The sequence below is a fragment of the Musca autumnalis genome, unplaced genomic scaffold, assembly GCF_047663935.1.
Source record: "Musca autumnalis isolate F117 unplaced genomic scaffold, ASM4766393v1 scaffold_4, whole genome shotgun sequence".
Lineage (NCBI taxonomy): Eukaryota > Metazoa > Arthropoda > Insecta > Diptera > Muscidae > Musca > Musca autumnalis.
The window spans coordinates 180,696,147-180,702,465 of NW_027411977.1; positions in this window are offsets into that span (position 1 = coordinate 180,696,147).

The following is a 6,319-nucleotide window of genomic DNA, read 5'->3' on the forward strand; positions in this document are numbered from 1 at the left end:
TAAATAAATAAATAAATAAATAAATAAATAAATAAATAAATAAATAAATAAATAAATAAATAAATAAATAAATAAATAAATAAATAAATAAATAAATAAATAAATAAATAAATAAATAAATAAATAAATAAATAAATAAATAAATAAATAAATAAATAAATAAATAAATAAATAAATAAATAAATAAATAAATAAATAAATAAATAAATAAATAAATAAATAAATAAATAAATAAATAAATAAATAAATAAATAAATAAATAAATAAATAAATAAATAAATAAATAAATAAATAAATAAATAAATAAATAAATAAATAAATAAATAAATGAATAAATAAATAACTAAATAAATAAATAAATAAATAAATAAATAAATAAATAAATAAATAAATAAATAAATAAATAAATAAATAAATAAATAAATAAATAAATAAATAAATAAATTAATTAATAAATAAATAAATAAATAAAAAAATAAATAAATAAATAAATAAATAAAACAAAAATTAAAATCGAAAATGTGTACATTTTAACAGTCAAATTATATTATCATTATTTCTGCAAACTTATTTGTTTTAATTTTCTTTGTCGAATGAGTGTAATAAGTACTGTTGGCACTTTTGACTTTTTGGAATTTTTTCGATTTTTTGTTTTTTTTTCTAATATTCAAATTCACTCCATGATAAAGAAAATGAAATTTATTTTTTCTTATCTAAATATCACTCACATTATACACAATACATATTATTATTTTTTCTGCTTTTTATCATTCACAATTATTTAGTCACTGCACTTTTTTGCATTTCAATTTATAAATGTTTAAATATTAAATTATTAATTTAATTTTTTCAATTTCACTTTTCCACGAACCTTTCGCACTTACAATATCAAACTGACTGATATTTTTCTTATTGTTGATATTTCAAATACTTGGAGTAGCTGTAAAACTCTCACCTTATCTCTCTCACGAGAAGAAATAGTAAAACAATGTAAATTGTTTGTGTAAACAATCAAATGCAGAATTTTCATCTTCTTCTGTGACACTAGGTAGTTCTTGCAGATCGATCTAATTTGAACAGTAATACATTTGTTATTGTAAAATGATAAAGTATCGCTCTTTTATAGAAAGGAAGTTCAGAAAGCGATTGCTTTTGGTAGAGGAAGTGAGTAAGTCACTTCCAAATGCTAGCTGGGGTGTAGATGATAATCTGCATACTGTGTCAACGTGATGGTGGTAGTAAGTGCTCGCTCTACCTTTCTGCTTTAAATGAAGATATGAAATACTTTACATTTTGATGGTGACACAAGTGCTAAGAAAACATACTCATGCTCACCTGCAATGCATAAATATTGTTTCGTTGGGTCTCTTTGGCTCCATACACACAGAAGGGGATGTCTTGGTGGTGGTGCTGCTGCTGATGTTATGATGACAGTAACGTCGTTGTCACATCTGGGTAAATACTGTTTGTATGTACATATGTAACAATGGTTGTATGTAAGTGAATGTGGATGGATCGATGACTAAGGAAAATATGCAACGACACTTGCTCTCCTTTGTTTTGTCCTAACAACAGCATCAGCCTATCCTTTGAGTAAACAAGAGGACCAACAAGATGACTTGATCCTGCAGATATGAAATTAAATCTGGTAGAAATCCGAGAATATCATCTGGGCAATGACGTTCCAAGTGGGTCACAAGTCTCCTTGAATAAACACACAGTCGAAAGACGATGATGATGATGACGACGATGGTGCTGACTACGATGATTATGGTAGTAATGGTACTATACAATCCTTTATTAAGCGGCAAAATGTCCTTTGTGTAAGAAACGGAAGAACAACAGTGGCAACAACAAAACATACCAAAAAAACAAAAACGCAACAAAAAATGCAGGGTAAATATGAACGACAAATAAAACGGACCGGCAAAGTGGTGTGTTCGTTACATAAGCATCAGCGTACTTCAAAATGGTATATGGATAACGCTGTGAGTGTATGTGTGTGTTCCCATTTATGTATATGTCACCTAATACATCCTGTTTTGTGGGTGAAAGTAACTGAAGTGTCCAAGTGTGCTTTTTGTTAAATAACGGTTTTTTGCAGATAATGGTTCTCCATTAAATGCCGAAAATCTGGAGTTACCCCCATATAGGTCCTACACCAAAACGTGGACCTATACTTATAACTTTTGGTAGAGAAATGTTGTGCGCAATAGAAGCTTCAAATGTCAAATTACAGCAAGTTCGGTCAAGAAAGAAAGCTAAAATTCTCAACATACCGAAAATCGAAAAGAACTATATTCAAAATGTTAAGCGAGAACGTTTTATGATTACTGTGAATCTCAAATGTTTAATTACGGGTAGTTCCGTCGTGCAATGTAGCTAAAACCCTCAAAATACCGAAAATCGGGAGGAATCGTTATTTGGATGCCATATTAAATCAATGACCTATGTTGGCGATTTTTGATGGAGAACTTTCGTGACCACTGAGAACCTCAATTGTCAAGTTACACTAAGTTAGGTTCAAAATTGTAGCTAAAATCCTCAAATTACCGAAAATCGGAACGTACCGTTATATAGAGGCTATTGACGATTTTTCGTGAAGAACTTTTATGACCACTGAGTACCTCAAATGTGAATTAACAGCAATTTCGGTTAAAAATTATAGCTAAAATCCTTAAAATACCGAAAATCGGAACTTACCATTATATGGGGGCTATACCTAAACATGGGCCTATGTTGACAGTTTTTGGTGGAGTATTGTTGTGACCCCTAAGAAACTTTTATCCCAGCAAAAATAGTCCTCCCAAAATCATGGGTTTTGTAAGGGATTTTCGGCATCAGTAACTACTCGCAAACCCCCTTTCTTCCCCATTATTTTTACAAGGGCATGCCGCACTCAGTTTGTTGTTATTTTATGACCACTAGAGTAACTAGTTATTCTGTGGCCACTAGAAGTTGAAAAGTAAGTTGAAAAAAAATCTGTATTTAGAACAGTTAATGTAGAGATTTTTTTTTAATTTCATCACACTTCTAACTTTTATTTTACTATATTTTATTTCGCTCGCTGTGGGAGTTGAACACACGAACCCTCTGATTTCTAGCCAAAGACACTACATACTATGCCACGCACACGAACATTAAGGGTTGCTTAAGAACTTAATTGTGCAGTGCACATGTGCACCACGAACTGTTATTTTTTAATTAAAAAAACTCGCGTGCCGACAGTGAGCGTTGAACACACAACCCTACGATTTATAGTCGGACACACTCTCACTGTGCCACCGTCCCCATTACTTAGTGAGGAGCAAAGTAAGTAGGTTTGCCTTGTAATTTTTTTAAGAAGTATCCCATTACTTTTCAGATTACTTGTAATAGGAAAAGAAGCTTGTTTACTTTGTAATGGGTTACGTAATGACTAATGGATCCGAATTTTTGCTGGGTATGTTAAATTATATCTAGTTCGGTTAAAAATTGTAGCTAAAACCCTCAAAATACCAAAAATCTGGAGGTACTGTTATATGGGGGCTACACCTAAAGATGGACCTATGTTGACAGTTGTTAATGGAGTAGTGTTTTTGCACCTAAGAACCCATCTTCGAACTTGATCTGCCTATGGAAAAAAGATACTTGGGTGCAAAAATCTAGCGCTCTAGATCAGTTTTTGCGGACGCTACAGTGATTACAACAGACGGACATAGCTAGATCGACTTAGCCGTAGGTCAGGATAGAGAGGACCATTGTCCTATTGTATTACATGTGGTCTGGGACCATAACTTTTGCCTACGTTCTTATAGAAATATTGTGCAATTAGGTCCCTCTTGGTACGATTCTCAGTATTCAAGGTCAATTTTAGCCGATGGTCAAGGACCACTTCCAGGTATTAAACCTCCGTAGTGAGATTCAATTGCACGCCATCCAATTTTGGCGGCACAAAATCAGCAATATATCTTTTCCTGGCGAATAATACCAACTCCGTCTTTGCTGGATTCCCACCAAGGTCATTATGGTGAATCCAGAGCCCGAGAGGGTTTCACTAATGCATCTTACATCAGTTCAGACAGCGTTGACAAAAATGTCCCACTTATTAGAATGATTACGCCATTTGTATAGGCGACTAACCTAGTTCCTAGTCTGTCAAATTCCTTGAGTATCCCATTCGCCACTGGAAGCAAAAAAAAAAAAGAAGAAACAAAACTAATCTCCAAGTCGAGCAACCCTTCCTCTTTACTTCGCTTACCGTATTCTGGAAGGTTGCCATATTTCTCATGTAACAGTGAAGGATGGTAACGTCGTACTTACTAGATTAGTAGTCAAAATAGTGGAAGTGATGAGCATTTCCATCTCAGCCCATTATCAAACTGCAACATTTTTTTATGCAGTTGAGGCCCTCGCTATTCATCATGAACTTCATGACTATACCCCCCCCCCCCCCCCCTGGATGGAGTTCACCAACTTCTAACTGCCGCACAGTGGTCGAAATTACTGATCTAGCGGCACGAAATTAATAACTAAAAGTTTTTGCACAAACGTAGCAGGTTCCATTACCTAGGGTTGCATTTTGATACTTAGGGTTTCTAGTGGTCACTGAACTTTTCCACCATAAATTGTGGACATAGGTTCACGTTTGTGTATAGGCCCCTTTTTAGGTACCTCCCGATTTCAGTATCTTGGGGGATTCAAGCTACATTTTCCGCCCAAATTAGGTGCAATTTGGTATTTGGGGTTCCCAGTGACCACAAACATCCTCCACCAAAAGTTGTGGACAAAGGTCTACTTTTTGATATTACCCCAATATTTGGTATTTTTAGGATTTTGTCCACATTTTCAGACCAAATAAGCTGAATTTTGGCATTGGAGATTCTCTATGGTTATACATCTTCTCCACCAAAATTGAGAATATAGGTCAACGTTTTGATATAGCCCCATATAACTGTACCACCCAATTTTTGTTATTTTGAGGATTTTAGCTAAATTTTCCATGCATTTATCATCAAGATTTGCGGCTATTTGCAGCCAAATGTTGATTATTCGGAATCTAGGAAGTCCAATTTAATTTATCGAAAAAGAGTTGGACTGGACATTACAGAACTTTTGTAGTTACGCTCCATTTAACAAAAGTATATTACACTAAAAAAACACAATAAAAAGAATAATTTTTGAAAATTTATTGCTATATAACTATGTATATATATAATATAATTTACACCCTCCTCTAATAATTAAAAATAAACGTTGCTTAGTTTTATTATCCTGCCAATTAATGACCTTGAAAACAGCTGTCCACCTAGTCAGAAGTTATGACCTTCTTTAGACGACGTTCCACCAGCAACATACGAATCCGGTTGACCACTCGAATGGCGTTCCACCATCCATTAGCGCCTGTCTGTGGACCATCAGAAGACATTACTTTATTCACGCATGTCTGTTGCGAAGATGTTGCCTTCCGACCACTAGCCAGGTTTGAGGTCGTATAACACGGTGTGCCTTAACCAAATTTAAATGGAAGGTGCTTACACCTGGGAAGTTTTTGCAGATTCTGAAACTACAATGCTCATAGGGTTTTCACGATTTTGCTTGGAAACCGCGAGTCCTATGTAAATGGGCCTAAAGAAAATGTTGTAGCTGTAAAAATTCTCCACAAGATTGACCTTTATGATATTTCCGTAGGTTTTACCGTTTTTGAGATATATAAGTTCAAATTGAGACAATGCACTGACTGTATCGCATCCTTATAAAACAATGTCATTACTGCAATTTCCCAAATTAAACTTATATATCTTGAAAATGGTACGACCTAGGAAATCATCATACAATCTTGAAGAGAATTTTCACAGCTTCAACATTTTATTTAGTCCCATAGTAATATGACTTGCGGTTTCCGAGCAAAATCTTGAAGACTTAAGATAAAAACCTAAAAATTTGAACTGAACCTCTATATCTCGAAAATTGTAAAACCTACGAAAAAACCTAAAGATCAGCCTTGTAGAGAATTTTCACAGCTACAACATTTTCTTTAGACTCATTTTGATACGACTTGCTGTTTCCAAGCAAAATCGTGAAAACTAAAAAAACCCTAAAATTGTAAATTTTGATCGCGATTTATTTAAAAATTCCTCCGGCGATTTTTTCTGTTTTTTTTTTATTTTTCTTATCTATGAACATTGCTTTTTCAGAATCCGCGAAATCTTCCCATGTGTTAGCGGTTTTCATCAAAAGTTAGTTAAGGCGCACTGAGCATGATATTGTTTTATAAGGAGGCGATACAGTTAGTGCATTGTGTCGATTTGAACTTATATATCTCAAAAACGGTAAAACC